The sequence below is a fragment of the Gadus chalcogrammus genome, chromosome 2 (assembly GCF_026213295.1).
Source record: "Gadus chalcogrammus isolate NIFS_2021 chromosome 2, NIFS_Gcha_1.0, whole genome shotgun sequence".
In the NCBI taxonomy this organism is placed as follows: Eukaryota; Metazoa; Chordata; class Actinopteri; order Gadiformes; family Gadidae; genus Gadus; species Gadus chalcogrammus.
In genome coordinates this window covers 17,323,643-17,339,277 of record NC_079413.1, presented here as the reverse complement: position 1 = coordinate 17,339,277, position 15,635 = coordinate 17,323,643, and the positions used below count along the sequence as shown (strand labels likewise).

At 44.0% G+C, this 15,635-nt stretch overlaps 1 long non-coding RNA gene across 3 annotated transcripts; it reads right to left on the bottom strand.

Annotated features, from left to right (window-relative positions):
• Positions 1–4,237: 4,237 nt before the first annotated feature.
• LOC130374828 (uncharacterized) lies at positions 4,238–5,313 on the bottom strand. Of its 3 annotated transcripts, XR_008893686.1 has the most exons (4): positions 5,241–5,313; positions 5,016–5,151; positions 4,827–4,931; positions 4,238–4,665 (listed from the first exon to the last, which is right to left on the bottom strand). It is a non-coding gene; the product is annotated as an uncharacterized LOC130374828 (long non-coding RNA). The 3 variants fall into 3 exon arrangements; XR_008893685.1 differs by having other exon boundaries at positions 5,016–5,304; XR_008893687.1 differs by lacking the exon at positions 5,016–5,151 and having other exon boundaries at positions 5,241–5,289.
• Positions 5,314–15,635: the final 10,322 nt, after the last annotated feature.

The window sequence follows — 15,635 nt, the reverse complement described above, 5'->3', positions numbered from 1 at the left end:
ACATTAAAAGTTACTAACAGCGACTTCACACAGAAGCTCTGGCTTAGGGCCGCCCTTGGGCCCCTGGGCATGTGCCCGGTGTGCCCGTGCGGTAATCCACCCTTGCCTGTAAACAATGCAACGTGTCCGAACTCCTGTACCCGTCTGTCTGTGAGTCCCAGTAAGAGCCAAAATAAGATTTGGGGAACTATGAAGACTGGGACCCAAAGGTATGACCTTAACAGATGTAATGTGAGGAATAACGAAGTGACCACATCTAAGGGCAAAAAATGTACCCCAATAGACATAATGAAAAGCTACATGTGTGAAGCACATTAAGTTACACCAATCACAGGAGCACTAACAACAGTCTTTTTATTCAACAAAACAATTAAAAAATAACAACTACAAAAAATAGATTGTAAACTATTAACATAAAAGATAAATCAATAAAGAGTAGAACAAACAAAGTCTCAACGGGGGGGGGGGGGGGGAACACACTGACGCCTTCCTCAGTGAGGTGGACGCCACTCTTGCTTCACGCTCTGTCGCCCGACATCGGCGTCACCGCCGCCATAGCTGCCAAGCGCCGCCATTATGCTGCATCATCAGACTACATTGGAGTCGTGTGGCGCAGGCGTCACGGGGAGGGGGACGGGGAGGGGGAGAGGTGTTTGACTCAAAAGAAGCAAACACCTTCAGGTTTCTCCTGTCCATCATCTCCACACAGAACAGTTCATAGTCAGTATGTAATCTGAATGAGAATTGGAATGGTTTCCACGTTTCTTCCTCATCCCCGCCGTCATGGGATTTGCGCTGTGTTGATGCTGCCATCTGCTCCCAACCTTCCATCCCAATGACCTCTGGGAGAGAAACGCTGTCCTTGAAGGACTGTAACTGGCACCATGCTGCTGCCTGAATTGTGTCCTTCAGGACAACATAATCTTCCTTGAAGAAGAAAGAACAATTATTTGTGTCTGTACTTGACACCCTACTCTCCCAAAACCACAAAATGGTATGCAAACAAAGGCTACTACTACTGATGAGTTTTCAGTGATAAAAAACACTATTCAACTAGTCATCAGACTATTTCATCTGGCTATACAAACAACCTCCAACATTTTACATAACTTTTTTCACTAAGAGCAATTCACAAAGTATTTTAGGCCTAAAAGTAGCACCTAAGTCTAGGAGAGCTTAAAAGTCCTCAAGAGGACTCCTAACTCAGTAAGACCTATTCACAAAGAATCGTAAAATGCCTGCGAGACGAAATGTTAGTGTATTAAACTTGTTGTGGAGTTAATGCGCGATGCAATAACATCCCCGACTAACAGGAATAATCCGATTAGTCCCGAAATAAAATGTTTGGCCACACTACGTTATTTAGCAACAGGGGAAATGCAACTTTGCAATGCCGACGATTTAAAAATATCGCAACCATCAGTCAGCCGTGCCATAAACTTTCCTTTGGACATTCAACAATTACACAGGATCAAAGCCAACTTCATGGCAATTGCAGGTATGCCCGTTGTGGTCGGTGCTATTGACGGGACGCACATAAAAATAATTGCACCATCAAAAGACGAGGACGTGTTCGTCAATAGGAAGAAAGTGCATTCCATCAACACGCAGGTTGTTTTTGATGCAAATTTTAACATAGCCTACTGGATGTTGTTGCAAAGTGGCCTGGATCTTCAGCTACCCATGATTCACGCATTTTAGTCACTTGCTGGGTGACAGTGACTATCCATGCAAGACGTGGCTCTAGACACCCTACCTCAATCCACAACCGGGAGCACAGTTAAAGTATAACATGTAAGTGATTACGCAGATTACGCTTAGTCCTATGCGTAAAACACATCGTATTGGCTCTTTGACGCCTTTTATTTGTTGAATCCATATTTATTATTGTTTACTGATTATTTCTTCCATATATGCTAGCGCACACAAACATACACAAAATGTTGTGGAGAGAGGAATTGGGCGGATGAAACGTCGGTTTCATGTCCTCCACGGCGAAATACGCCTCACCCCAGAGATGATGATGATGATGATGATGGCGATCAACATGACAATGAATTTGGCCGTGTGGAACCGAGTGGACTGGCATTTAGGGATCACTTTGAAAACACATTTTAGGTAAACACCTTGGCACAAATCAGTCAACACTTGTGTAGTTCATAACATTTATTTTCTTTTAAATTTTACGTATTTTTATTGTTTGCTTTCTCTCTCTCTTGAACGTGCAGGCTACAACGTCATTATCGTGGTCTGCACAAAATTGTCATCATGCGTGTATTCTGCTAACTGCACTATAACTACTTAATAGGAATTCATTTCTAGCCTAGGCTATTTCCTTGTTTTTCGGTGATTCAGTGGGCTCGTCTGAACAACCAATCACCGAACTGACCGCTTCTAAACTCGTGCACGAGAATTGACGTAATCCATAGCAACGGCGCATCACTCTTAGTTCACTCTTTGTGATTTATCCTTAGTAAGAGTAGGTCTCAGCGGCTTTGTGAATAACTTTGAAGAAAAAACTCCTACGTAAAATGTTTTAGCGCGAGTTAGGAGCACTACTAGCGGTAAGATAAAATGCTTTGTGAATACGGCCCCAGGGCTCTCGCCATTCACAATTACACTGACGTGTCTCTAAAAGTCAAAGAAAACCAGTATAAACATAAAAGCAGTTTTCTACAAAAAAACATTGCAGCGTTTCGGTTTTCTATTTTTCGGCTGCTTTGTATAAGATGGCTTGTGCATATACACAATGTAATTAGACTAAAATAATATTGATATTCGATTTCTGTGGACTCTTATGAACATTTCAAGACCCAACATGAAGTATCAACTCATTGCTAAGGATATCCACAACTACGATAAATTTAGAATGGACCAAGGGAGGAGGAGGGTGAGGGGGGCTATTTTGACCTAAGACACTAGGATATATTTGATCTATATTCACTAAACATATTTATTCCACCGAATGGTTGACATTGGTTGACATTCCTGAGATTCTAAGCTTTCAAACGGTGTATGACATGACTATATCACTCAACCTTATGATGCTGAAAATTGACCTAGCATGTTGGGGGGAACATGCTAGGTGTAACAAAAAAATAAAAGACGATTAAGTAGTTAACAAGACATAATACATAATTGCATGAATATTACTAAATATATTAAGCATTTTGACGGTCTCACTTACTTGCATGTTTTAGGCATCACTCGCTCGGGCGGGCACACTCTAATTTCAGGTAATTTCAGGTACATTTCAGCTAATTTCAGGTCAGAAACGGGATCAGAAATGCTGTTTGACCATTCCTCAATGTGAACTGAGTGGCCGCCCCCTCGATGTGGACGGGCGTGGCGTCAGATCCGAGATCCGAGTCGGTTCGCAGAGAATACTCGAACGCAGCATGAGTATCCGCCCCCTCCATGTGGGCGGAGTGCCGGCCCCCTCCATGTGGACTGAGTGCCCGCCCCCTCCATGTGGGCTCCGTTTGCGGGCTGCAGTCAGGGGCTTCTCTCTGTGTGTGTGTGTGTGTGTGTGTGTGTGTGTGTGTGTGTGTGTGTGTGTGTGTGTGTGTGTGTGTGTGTGTGTGTGTGTGTGTGTGTGTGTGTGTGTGTGTGTGTGTGTGTGTTGTGTGCTCATGCGTGCATGTGTGTGTATGTGTGGTACCCCCCCTCCAGGTACCGGGGGCTGAGGGTGCAGCTGCTGCCGGCGCTCTTAACAGCCCGTTGTCGCGGCAACGTGTAACGTGTTATTACTCTGAATATGACTGTCACCCTTGCGCTGTGTATAAGAGGGTGTCAGCGCGCAGTTTTAAAAACTATCAATGCCTTTTAACAGCCGGGCTGCGGTCTCTCTCTCTCTCTCTCTCTCTCTCTCTCTCTCTCTCTCTCTCTCTGTCTCTGTCTCTGTCTCTGTCTCTGTCTCTCTCTGTCTCCACTTCAAGCTCAACAATGTGTGATATCAAGATGTTTTAAATCAAGATGGATCCATCCATAGGTTTGAAAAACAAGGGCAGGGATGATTTTTTTTTATAGGGCCAACATTAAAAGACAATGGAAAGTTAGGAAAAACATGTAGCCATATTAAACTATTTGGAGTTCTAAAAGTTATTACTGATTCATACTGGATTATGTATGTTTGTAATGTCTTTGTACTCATGTTCATGTTAGTGTGACCCCCAGGGGTACTTGAATCTATAGTTTAGAGAATGAATAAACTAGACTATCAAACTATATCCAGGTGTGTCCAATGAAGGCACAGAAATGGGACTGATGCAATCAATAAACATTTATTGTACAATAATCAATGAACATGCTGGTTAGCAACAAGTGCAATAAAACCCATGCAGTTAACAGCAAATGAAAAAAACACAAAAACACTGAAAACAAACACTAAGACACTGAAAACAAATACTGTTCCCACAAGAGATGATGTAAAAATGCCCATGGGCCACACAAGAAAGATATAATAAACAAAATAACAAACAAAAGACAAAACAATTTGGGTTAAAGGGCTACCACTAGCCGGCCTTCCCCCTAGTCTCCCAATTTGCCCACGATACGGGTGGCAGATGTTTATAGCACTCGTAGGTTACATTCAAAATAGATACAAGTAGACAAATTCGGTCCTGGGAAAAACAGTGACTGGTCGAACAGACGACGGCAATCCTCCTGTAATTAAGAATCACAGTTGACAATAGAGTTGGCGCTACCTCCCCTCATCAGAATCCTAGTGTTAGTATAGCCATGATTAGGTGGAATTATAGCCATGATTAGGTGGAAAAAAAAATAAAAAAAAAAAAATAAAAGACTAACTAAAGAGGATAACTTACGTGTTTGGGCCAGCCTAGATGAACTAGACCTACAACTCCAGTACCAATGCGTTCACGTGGATGACGCGAAGCAGTGCACTCTCACCTGACGTGAGCTTTCTGTCCCTACACAAATAGTGAACATGAAATGATCAATGCTAAAAACACTACTCCATACATTTGTATTAGAACGGGAGTAAGCACACTTACTTGCTGCTACCCCGTGTGACTCACAAATCGCAGTTATGCGATCACGTGTCAGTAGACTCGTGGTTGTGTGCACCATTTACTGGTCACCATATAAAAAGACACCAAGCCAGGGTTACATGCAGACACCAGGCTGAAGCTACAAACAGACAGTAGACTGTGTTAGGCGCTGCTTAATAAGAATAAGTTTGCATAAAAGGATAAAACGAACATTTCAAAAAGACTCACGTTCTGTTTACGCAGCTGCTACGGAGGCGTTTACTTCCACCGTCTTTGCACTAATACTGAGTTCGCACCTCTTTTAAGACGTGCCACATGTGCCACCTGATCTAGATTATTGCCAGTGGGAGGGGCCAAAGTGCATTACCCATCACTACCGTCCTACCTGCTACATTAGTTTGTATCGAAAACTGATTCATGGAGGTACCTCAGGGTAAGACTCACCTCAAGTCAACAGAGTGCATTTTGGGTGCAGCCTTTCCCTGACCCCGTCTCTCTTACATGTGACTGTCATATTCATAAATAAAACTGTTGCCACGGGAGACACGGGGCCTGCTCATTAGAATATTGATATGAACGGCATGAGACTACTCAACCCAGTCGCCAAGAAAATACGTCCACGGTGTACGTTTCCATGAACACTGGATACGTAGCATTTCAACGTAAAAAATAGCGTGTTATACCTACAGTATCCACGTGTGCCGCTGTGGAGGCGGGTTTCGGGGTTTGGGTTTCACGGCTTTCGCGGCAAATTGTGGACACGATTGTTTAGACTGTTGTTGACCGGGGAGGGGGGGGGGGGGGGAGACACGTTTGTTGAGGGGGGGAGGGGGGGACACACGATTGTAGGGGGGGGACACGTTAGTTGAAGGGGGGGGGGGACACGTTTGTTGAGGGGGGGGGGAGACACGTTTGTAGGGGGGGGGCACGCTCGACAACGAGAGTTGGTTTTTATTGAACGCTCGACAACGAGAGTTGGTTTTTATTGAACGAGACTTCAACACGGAACAGCTGCACGAAACGATGGTCACGTCACTCTCGGTGACGGTGTCGACAATAATGAACACACGAACAATGTTAATAGAACAACACACAACCACATAACATCCCGAACCCATTAACCCCACTTAATCCTAACAACAAAACAAGTTAACAAAAGCCCCATTTGTCAACTGAGAACCCCAATTCCCAGAATCGTATATTCAAATATGATCATGTGTGGCACTGTTGCAATCGTCTCGAAACGTAGATGTCAAAGGACACCTTGTTTGCTCTGTTGCACCACCGGGAAGATATTTTCATACTTCTAATGGATTGATTCATATTTTAAGGTTCTCGGAGTGAGACTTTGTGGCTGCAGCAGAAGTGTTGAGACGAAAGATGATATCAAGAGATTTATAGAATATTCCCATTCACATTATGATTCTTCGTCGTAACATCCGACCAAACATCCTTTACATTCACAGAGCGAAGATTATGAAAGTCCAGGCCCCCCCTTCCTGCACTCGGGGTCCGACCGGACCAAGTTTCGGTGCCAAGTTTCGGGCCAAGTTTTTACTTAATTATATTATTAAGTAAAAAGTATATTTTTCGCTAGAAATGTTATTAGAAACACGTTTAACGGTGAATCGGTCCTAAAATATTGCATTTCCCATTCAGATAATAAAGATTAATAAAGATCATACACATTCACTGACTGAAGATTATGTAAGGAAAATGTACATTTCTCGCTAGAAATGTCATAAGAAACGCGTTTAATGGTGTATCTGTCCTAAAATATTGCATTTCCCATTCAGATAATAAAGATTAATATAAGCTACGCCGTGTTCCGGAGCCGCGGGGGATTCTGGGAATTGGGGTTCTCAGTTGACAAATGGGGCTTTTGTTAACTTGTTTTGTTGTTAGGATTAAGTGGGGTTAATGGGTTCGGGATGTTATGTGGTTGTGTGTTGTTCTATTAACATTGTTCGTGTGTTCATTATTGTCGACACCGTCACCGAGAGTGACGTGACCATCGTTTCGTGCAGCTGTTCCGTGTTGAAGTCTCGTTCAATAAAAACCAACTCTCGTTGTCGAGCGTTCAATAAAAACCAACTCTCGTTGTCGAGCGTGCCCCCCCCCTACAAACGTGTCTCCCCCCCCCTCAACAAACGTGTTCCCCCCCCCCCCCCCCCCCTTCAACTAACGTGTCGTCGTCCCCCCCCCCTACAATCGTGTGTCGTCGTCCCCCCCCCTCAACAAACGTGTCTCCCCCCCCCCCCCCGCCTTAAACAATCGTGTCCACAATTTGCCGCGAAAGCCGTGAAACCCAAACCCCGAAACCCGCCTCCACAGCGGCACACGTGGATACTGTAGGTATAACACGCTATTTTTTACGTTGAAATGCTACGTATCCAGTGTTCATGGAAACGTACACCGTGGACGTATTTTCTTGGCGACTGGGTTGGACTACTGGTCCGTGATGTACACCGCTCCGGCCAGGGGGTCAGTCCTGGTCACGCTGGTCACATCTCCCACTGACCGACCAACCCGGTCTCACGAAAATACGTGACACTGGCACGTTATTTAATCTATTGAAACGTGATCAGGGACACGTATTTTAATTTTTTTCGTGTCAAAAAGCACAAATTTCAAACCCATGTATTTCAATTGGAAGTATTTGTCATGTCACTAAGCATGAATTCCAAACTAAGGTTCTGTCCGGGAGCGTTCTCCCTAATGTCCCTTAAGGAGCTCGGGTCGGGCCGATATTTCCCACCACTATCCTTGGGCCAGGCCTTTGATCGAGCGTTTTTATTTTCATTATCTCATTGATTTATTGGCCTAATCTGAGGAGAATGAAAAAAAAAATTGGGTTGAAATCGGGCTCATAATTACAGTTAATCTGTCGGGGCGGGCCGGGCTCGGACAGAACGTGCACGGGCTCGGGCTTGACGCTGCTTTCGCTAAACTAGCAGCTCACGTGTTTCCTGCGTTTGTGTTATTAAACCGTTACTGTTTCTAACAATGATATCATCTTGTTAGAAACACGTATATCTGAGAGCCAACCCAGTGGCCAAAAGCATACGTTGACAGTGTACGTTTTCGTGAACACTGGATTACGTCGCATTTCAACATAAAATATCGGGTTATACACATACACGCACACGCACACACACACACACACACACACACACACACACACACACACACAGTGGCGGTGTTAGGCACGGGCGAACCGGGCAGCCGCCCGGAGCGCCATATTTGTGGGGGGCGCCAAATCACATGGGGGGCGAGACGAGCAGTAAAAAAAGAACATGACATTGTGTGTGAAATTGGTGTTCTGGCGCCCCCTGGCTGCAGGTGCACACCTGCTCGTTGAGAAGGCGCCGTGGCCAGACCTTAATCTTTATTATCTGAATGAGAAATGCAATATTTTAGGACAGATACACCATTAAACGTGTTTCTAATAACATTTCTAGCGAGAAATATACCTTTTCCTTGCATAATCTCCAGTAAGTGAATGTGTATGATCTTTATTAATCTTTATTATCTGAATGGGAAATGCAATATTTTAGGACAGAATCACCATTAAACGTGTTTCTAATGACATTTCTAGCGAGAAATGCACTTTTTCCTTGAATAGTCTTCAGTCAGTGAATGTGCATGATCTTTATTAATCTTTATTATCTGAATGGGAAATGCAATATTTTTGGACCGATTCACCGTTAAACGTGAACCTAATAACATTTCTAGCGAGAAATATACTTTTTACTTGCATATTCTTCAGTCAGTGATTGTGTCTGATCTTTAGTTTTATAGTTATTAGGAAGATATTATAGGCTCGCTTGCATGTTTCAACAACGTCAGGTTGCTAGGGACGCTGCTTTCGCTAAACTAGAAGCTCAAGTGTTTCCTGCGTTTGTGTTATTAAACCGTTACTTTATGTAACTTTTAATGCCTATCATCTTGTTAGAAACACGTATATCTGACCCAGCCAACCCAGTAGCCAAAAGCATACGTTGACAATGTTTTCATGAACCTTGGATTAAGTCGCATTTCAACATAAAATAGCGTGTTATACACACACGCACACGCACACACACACACAATGCATTTCGCTGCTTAAACAACAACAACAAATATTCCCTCAAATATTATTACTTTCAAAACATTGGCCAAAGTGGAATATCTTTTTTTATTTGGGCTGCTTCTCGGACATTTTGGGTGGATTTTGAATGGTATTTGGGCAGGATGTTTTTTGCAGGACCTGGCAACCCTGCGCTGTTGCCCGAGGTGCTGAAATGCTCCGGAACAGATCTGGATCCACTATGGCCAAAGGACTTGTATGCCCCCCCTCCCCCCTTAAATAAATACTATGGCAGAATAAAGAATAAATTCATGCATTATCATTCAACTTGAACACGTGTTTTTACAGTATAGCGTGGTGGAGGGATGACGTATGTTGGTCAACCCGGAAGCGTCGCCCTGGGTTCCCTTGACAAAAAGCCAACGGGTTTTTCCATTGGATTTTGGATTATTTCAGCAAAATTAGCATTTTTGAACCACCTCCTCAAAAACTGAAAATAAATAAATAAATAAAAATATCTGTGCACCAAAGAACGAAATGTAAACCAATGCATTCTGAATGGGAGTGTTTCTCCGATTTTTCCATGCTACACAGAACGAAATGTAAACCCATGCAAATAAAGACTTCATGTTCATAATAATTTAAATATCATTAATCTCCTGAGTGTGTAGGGTGGTATTCTATTTTTTTCAACGGGGCTGCATCCAGTCACATGACTGTCATGGTTGCTATGGTGGTTGCTATCGACCGACACCTCTAATCCTTACATGGTTTTAAAAACCTGATGGTTAAAAAATTGACAGATATTCCAAGGTATCCTTAAAAGGCAGCTTGGATGTTTTTATTTTCTGCAGTTTAGACTTCTTCTATAACCTATTTTTGAAAGCAAAACACCAAGCTCATTGATTTAACGAGGCAGGGTTATTTGAAACAATTTATTGAATAAATATTTATGAGAGGTCATTCCTTCTCCTGAGTTTGCTTCCTATTTATGTCTAGTGTACAACCCTACTGTCCACAAGCATCACCCCCCCTCCCCATATGGATTTGGAGAATTGTTGCCACGTCCCAGTGGTGGAGGTATCATATATATGAAAGAGGGCATTCAATTATACTACAATGATCAATTAGGAGGCCAAAGCCCTAAAGGAAGCAATGCAATAGGTGACTGAGTCGACAACATTTAAGTAAGCTGGGGTCTCTTATATATCAAATGGGGGTCTCAAAGGACGCATACGCTTCATCCTGTGGCTCCAGCCCTACAGGAAATGACTCAGCAAGTGCTCCATCTTGTTGCACCTGCACCCAGCAGCTCGCTTGCATGATTTTTGCCTGAAGTTCTTCCCAGACCTACACCCTAGCCATCCAACATGCATATCTTAGAATCAGGCCTCTCTTTAATAGTGACAAAAAGTTATGAGAGAAATACACATGAACTTTTTGTTATCTCATAAGCGGCGTGGTGCCGGCTCCTTTTGACCTTTTGACCCCAGACTTCAAAAACGTGGCCACAGGCCAGCTGTGTCTACACACCTTAAAGGTTGGGTATGGAATTCGCTTTTTTGGCCATTTTTGCAAAATTACTTGAAATCCTTATCATAACCCGCTTACAGCCACTGAGTTAGAAGTACTGACATGAAAATTAAACAAGTCAATCATCTGTGGAACGGGCAGGGCTCGAAAAACTCCAGCCAATCATTTCCATTGCCACCGAGTTGCATTGGACAGTAAGTACGTCAATCAAACGGTCGTACTGCACTCCCCCTCCCCGCGCGCGACCCCTTCGTGCAGTACTCGTGACCCAGAGCTCGTGACCCAGAGCAAGCTCCTGTTTGTTGTTATCCTGCGGTAGCTACTGGAACTAGTTAATCCACATTTGGACCTAGCAGTAGAAGACAATTTCCATGGCAGACAAGACGCCACCATCCCCACCACCACCACCACCACCAGCAAAGAGAAGGAAAACTCTTTTTGGCGCTTGTGTGGCGGTTGACCTAGTTTCAAAGTTTATACCGTTTATACTCGGTAATACCGGTGTTGAGACGAGTGTATTACTCGGTGTGAAAATGTCCACACCGCGGCAACCCTAGTGAAAACCAGGACTTCCAATACAATTATATGAAACAAACATACATTTTCTAAAAATAGTAATGATTTATGTGACCGTTTAATGTTTATAACATCTGGTGCAACCATAGCCGCGAGAACGTATTCTCAGCAGGGGGTGCTGGAAAAAAAAACCTGGCCTGCACTAGACTCGCAACTCGTCACATTGATAAAAAAGATAGATAGCAGCGCAGCTCAATTACAGCAGTGCATGCGCGCACAGTTGAAAATCGATCGTTGTGTTCACTTCCTTCACACCATGGTTCACATCCAGCTGCTCACAGAACAAGTTTAGCGCACCACTGCTACCCTCACACTTTTTCATATAACCTTTTTCAGCACTAGGTCATATGAGCATTAAATAAATGCTGCGTCTCAACATGCCTTGGACAGCAGCGAGGATGACTCGCTTTGCCACGGGCCGAAACAGTTCGGAGTGACCACAGCCGGGGCAGAGGAGTGTCAGGAAGTCTTTGGTGTACACATCAGTACGGCCTATTTGCACTACTGTTTAGTGGCAATGCAGTGTTTTATTCTATGCCTTTTTATTTTCGTATATTATTTCAATTAATACAATTTATTTATTCATGAAATCAAGATCTGGTATTCAAATCTTTTTTCCAAATATAGGTCGTCTTACAATGGGGTTTGTGTTTATATTCGGACCAATACGGTACAGCGGGCGCTCACATGACGTTAAGCATTTCCTGGTGCATAATGTGACGCTTCAGAACCTAAAATCCCGTTTCTCCCCGTTGACACGACAACACATAACCGGCGTTTTCAGAAATCTCCACTTTGGCCAGAGTTTTTAGAAATGATCGTTTTCTGTGATAAGACAGGGCCTCGGACAGGGGGTGTTGCAGCACCCCCAGCACCCCTACTTCCCGCGGTACTGGGTGCAACTTACAGCTGAATGTAGTGCCATGTTGTTAAACGAAAACCTAAGCTAGCCTGGCTCGCTCTCGCGCATCTCTGTTCGCGCTCGTGCATGATTGCGCGTCCAGGTACTTGGAATGGGTGGAGTGAGGGTCAGCGTTGAAGGAGAGGGGGTAGGACCATTTGAGTTGTGTATTTTCAAAATCTGCTGGCGTTTCGCAAATCGCGTATCCAACCTTTAAGCCACAAATGTACACATCCATCCCACAAATAATGGGGACTAGAAACTAACCTCTGTCTTATGTACATTTACTGTACTGTTGGAGGTCACGCCCCTTTTCCGACCTTTTCGAGATAGCTAGGGATACTAAAAAAAAATGTCATTATTAAAGAGAGGCCTGATTGTCAGATATGCAGGTTGGATGGCTAGGGTGTAGGTCTGGGAAGAACTTCAGGCCAAAATCTTGCAAGCGAGCCGCTGGGTGTGGTGCAACGAGATGGAGCACTTGCTGAGTCATTTCCTGTATGGCTGGAGCCAGAGGTTGAAGCGTACATGCGTCCTTTGAGACCCCCTTTGATATATAAGAGACCCCAAGGTACAGTTTACTTAAATGTTGTCGACTCAGTCACCTATTGCATCACTTCCTTTAGGGCTTCAGCCTCCTAATTGATCATTGTAGTATAATTGAATGCCCTCTTTTTATATATGATACCTCCACCACTGGGACGTGGCAACAATTCTCCAAATCCATATGGGGAGGGGGGGGGGGGTGATGCTTGTGGACAATAGGGTTGTACACTAGACATAAATAGGAAGCAAACTCAGGAGAAGGAATGACCTCTCATAAATATTTATTCAATAAATTGTTTCAAATAACCCTGCCTCGTTAAATCAATGAGCTTGGTGTTTTGCTTTCAAAAATAGGTTATAGAAGAAGTGTAAACTGCAGAAAATAAAAACATCCAATCTGCCTTTTAAGGATACCTTGGAATATCTGTCTATTTTTTAACCATCGGACCCTAGTTTACGACAAAAACAACACAATTGACGGCAGCTCCTTTGCCGCGTGGTTTTTAGAACCATGTAAGGATTAGAGGGGGCGGTCGACAGCAACCACCATAGCAACCATGACGGTCAAGTGACTGGATGCAGCCCCGTTGAAAAAAATTGAATACCACCCTACACACTCTTTATTTGCATGGGTTTACATTTCGTTCTGTGTAGCATGGAAAAATCTGAGAAACACTCCCATTCAGAATGCATTCGTTTACATTTCGTAGCACAGATATTTTTATTTATTTATTTATTTTCAGTTTTTGAGGAGGTGCTTCAAAGATGCTAATTTTTCTGCAATAATCCCAAATCCAATGGAAAAACCCGTTGGCTTTTTGTCAAGGGAAACCAGGGCGACGCTCACTTCCGGGTTGGCCAACATACGTCATCCCTCCACCACGCTATACTGTAAAAACACATGTTTAAGTTGAATGATAATGCATGAATTTATTCTTTATTCTGTCATAGTATTTATTTAAGTACAAGGCATACAAGTCTTTTGGCCATAGTGGATCCAGATCTGTTCCGGAGCATTTCAGCACCTCGGGCCACAGCGCAGGGTTGCCAGGTCCTGCAAAAAACGTCCTTCCCACATACCGTTCAAAATCCACCCAAAATGTCCTAGAAGCAGCCCAAATAAAAAAGATATTCCACTTTGGCCAACGTTTTGAAAGTAATAATAATTGAGGGAATATCTGTTGCTGTTGTTTTAGCAGCGAAATGCATGTGTGTGTGTGTGTGTGTGTGTGTGTGTGTGTGTGTGTGTGTGTGTGTGTGTGTGTGTGTGTGTGCGTGTGTGTGTGTGTATAACACGATATTTTATGTTGAAATGCGACGTAATCCAGTGTTCACGAAAACGTACACTGTCAACGTATGCTTTTGGCGACTGGGTTGGCTCTCAGATATACGTGTTTCTAACAAGATGATATCATTGTTAGAAACAGTAACGGTTTAATAACACAAACGCAGGAAACACGTGAGCTGCTAGTTTAGCGAAAGCAGCGTCCCTAGCAACCTGACGTCGTTGAAACATGCGAGCGAGCCGATAAAATCTTCCTAATAAATATAAAACTAAAGATCAGACGTAATCACTGACTAAAGATTATGCCAGTAAAAAGTATATTTCTCGCTAGAAATGTTATTAGAAACAAGTTTAACGGTGATTCGGTCCTGAAATAGGCCTATTGCATTCCCCATTCGATTAATAAAGAAAATCAAGCCCGAGCCCGTGCAAGTTCTGTCCGAGCCCGGCCCGCCCCGACAGATTAACTGTAATTATGAGCCCGAGCCCGATTTCAACCCAACATTCTTTTTAATTCTCCTCAGATTAGGCCAATAAACCAATAAGAAAATAAAAAACGCTCGATCAAAGGCCCGGCCCGAGGATAGTGGTGGGAAATATCGGCCCGACCCGGCCCGCGGGTCGGGTTGGGCTCGGGCAGAGAATCTAAACACTGACTGGAACTACTTAGCAGGTGTCTGTAGGCCTATATCAGGAGTTAATACACACCCTGCAGCCAACCAGAATACGAGTATTCCCCCAGACTGTGGTATAAACAATATTATTCACGAGTTATAACCCCTACACATCAATATTAATGATAACCCATTAAATACGGTATGATTTCTAGATGTCATGGCAACGTCCGCTCGCGACACTGGACTTGCGAGGCATCGACACGGACTTCCATTCACATAGCCAAAAACAAGACAATAGATCTATGGCTAGATCAAAACATCAAGACATACAATTCTACAGATGAAAGAACAGATGAAGCAGCTACCCTTTTTTCCTTTGCGGTTTGCCTACAGAGCAGCGCACCTGCATTTAATTTATCCGTGAATTGTCACAATTTCTCAGAATCAAAGGTGAAAGTAGAAACGGGTGGCCTAAAGCTGTCATATTGTTCACAGACAAGTTTAAGTAGAAACGGGTGGCCAAAAGCAGTCATATTGTTAGTTATCACAGACAATTTTTAACAATAAATGTTCTGTACGGAGCTCCTTAAGGGACATTAGGGAGAATGCGTGCGTGCGTGCGTGCGTGCGTGCGTGCGTGCGTGCGTGCGTGCGTGCGTGCGTGCGTGCGTGCGTGCGTGTGTGTTGTGGCAACCCGCTACCCCAATGAGCCGGGTTCCACGTATAAACCACGGTTGGCAGTGAGGGTTAAAGCCTCATCCGTCGCCGGCTGGTGGGTGACGGTGGTATCGGCCATCCAGGACCAACCCTCGGGCTGGTCCGGGCCGAGGTTTAAGTGGCGGGATGCAACACTCCTCCACCCTTTGTCCAAGCCTCGGGTAGACGGATAGTGGGTGGCGGCGGTATACGCCGTCCACGACTACACCTCTGACCTGCCCGGGCCGAGGTTTACGGGGCGGGATGCCACAGTGTATGTGTGTGTATGCGTGTGTGTGTGTGTGTCTGTGTGTGTGTGTAAGGGAGGTCTGACTGGGTTTCCTTAGTGTGTGTGTGTGTCTGTCTGTGTTTATGCGTGTGTTTGCGTGCATGTATGTGT